The 2,500-nt window shown below is 30.1% G+C and overlaps 1 protein-coding gene across 4 annotated transcripts in view; it reads right to left on the bottom strand.

Annotated features, from left to right (window-relative positions):
- The window catches only part of LOC137652333 (neural cell adhesion molecule 2-like), a 391,224-nt gene that overhangs the window by 111,390 nt on the left and 277,334 nt on the right, over positions 1-2,500 (bottom strand). The window lies entirely within an intron of this gene.

Genomic DNA, 2,500 nt, shown 5'->3' with positions numbered 1-2,500 from the left:
TTAATTTATATGTGGTTATACAAAAATATTCCACTCATTATCTTTCACTTCACGCTTCATAGTTCTCATCCATGTAAGCGTGGGTTTTCAAACTTCTTTTGTGACTCATGTAGACCAGTATAACATTTGGTTAACTCGTCTGTATTAGGCGAAGAGCATGCCCAAACCCTCTACATCTACCCTTCACCATGATCACATCCACATTATGCACTCGATGAGTCTCTGTTATAGGTACTAGATTTAAACTCTTATTTTTGGGGTAAATGGGGATATCAGCTCTTCAATTACTACTCATAAAGAACCCAGCACAATGCGTTAGTTTTTTTTTTTTTCTGATGATAACTATAGCTTTCTAGTAATCATTAAAGGAAATGTAAATAACACGTAAATAGTTATATTAGTTGCATTGATTATTCCCTTTATTTAAATGAGTTTTAGTACAGCCATGACCCTGTGAGTGGATATCTATTGACGATTTTTAACGGATTTCCTGTCCATTGGTTTTTTTTTTTTTTTGAGTTTATATATTTTAACGTGATTAGAAAAAGAATAAAATATCCTCGTACCTGTACATATGTGGCTTTGCAATACAAGCTCAAAAACATCCGGAACAGGCGATACTTTATTCTAAATATATTCCAGTCAATCCCATCATACTCCCGCTCATCACCCGTGAATATGGCAGTACGAGTCCGCTTCACACTTTATTTGCACGAAAAACGTCCAATCAGCGTAACTCCGCCAAAACATCATCGAACTTTCACTGCCATTTTATCGGAGTATATAAAAACTCCATTTCACAGACCATTTCTGGTTATTTCCATTTCCATTTGCATTCCTCGTTTCATGCATCATTCTATCTAGCAAACAACTTCCATAACATGTTTATGTCACATAACTGTTGTATATATATATATATATATATATGTATATATATATATATATATATATATATATATATATATATATATATATATATATATATATACGTATATATTTATATATATATATATATATATATATATATATATATATATATATATATATATATATATATATATATATATATATATATATATATATATATATATATATATATATATGTATGTATGTATATATTGCGTTTTAGAGAATATTTAGTCAATTGGGATGTGAGATATCTACTTAATCCCTGTAATATCTAACTAAGGAGAGTCCTACAAATTCCTGGAGTGAAGTTTAAACTATTTGCTAATGATACACACTTTTTCTTCCATATAGAATATATAAACGATACTACTAAAACTCTAAATTGAATTATTGCCAGTGTTATGGAATGGATAAAAATCAAACAACTAAAACTGAATGAAAACAACACGCAGTTTATTGTGGTTACAAATAAAAACAGCACAAAAAAAAATAAGGTTTTATTAAAAAAAAAAGACAAATAAATTAAAACTCTTCCCCGATTTGAGGTAAATTTTTTGTTCTAAGGCATCTCTTGACTATAATTTGCATTTCAATGCCAAAATAAATAATGCAGTAAAAACTGTTGACTATCATCTTAAGAGTTATTGCTATTATAAAATAGTACCCGCAAGAACATTCTCTAAATGAACTTGTCATAAACTGTGCTTTTACCTGGATTGACTACTGTAACTCCCTCTACCAAAATTTACCAAAAGAAATTACAAAACATAATAGAAGACCAAGACTGAAAAACGTGTCCTTCCCCGAGAAAGGATCACTCCTACACTGATATATTTACATTGACTGCTTACCATAGCAAAATTTTATTTCAAATCTGCAAAATACCCCAATAAATTAACAGAAATGGACGTCCAGAATACCCAGGAGAATTGCTATATATACTTTTATTGCAGCTAACAAATCGTGCTCATAAGAGACTTGTTACAAATGATTCCACATTATTGGAACCTCAATACATGTCTAATATAGGCTTTAAATCCCTCAAAAGTGATGCCCCGAGAATATAAAACAAGCTCCCACTAGACATCAGGAACTTTGAATATGTTAAGGCTTTTAAGCGTAAAGTGAAGATTTTCTTGTTCTCAAAGTATTCAAATAGTGTGGATTTCACAATATACGAGCAATACGTGATGTGAAATGTTGAATGTTTTCCGACAAAAATGATAAAATGACTACAGAGGTCCTGTCGAGAATAGAATTCCCCTGTTATACAGGAGCGGGAAATCAGTCCTTAAAGTAAAGTAAGTTAGATCTCGACTGAACATTGTTATCACTCATAACATCCAAAAATGTTTCTTGGTTCAAGATTTATATAAACATAAGACATTGGGTTGAAATTTCCAACCATGCATTTTTGCTTTGTTTTAGGTTTTACCGCCTTCAAAAAATAGTTAAGAGACATAAAGATTATGTTTCCATTTCTTTTTTTCAAATAAAACTTTTAAATATTTACATTGGTTTCACTTGTATTTATATGTCATAAGTACATTTTCTTCATGGAAAATTTTAAATGTGATGACCATATTTTACA

Source organism: Palaemon carinicauda, chromosome 13 (assembly GCF_036898095.1).
Source record: "Palaemon carinicauda isolate YSFRI2023 chromosome 13, ASM3689809v2, whole genome shotgun sequence".
NCBI classification, from domain to species: domain Eukaryota; kingdom Metazoa; phylum Arthropoda; class Malacostraca; order Decapoda; family Palaemonidae; genus Palaemon; species Palaemon carinicauda.
This window is presented reverse-complemented; position numbering and strand designations above follow the sequence as displayed.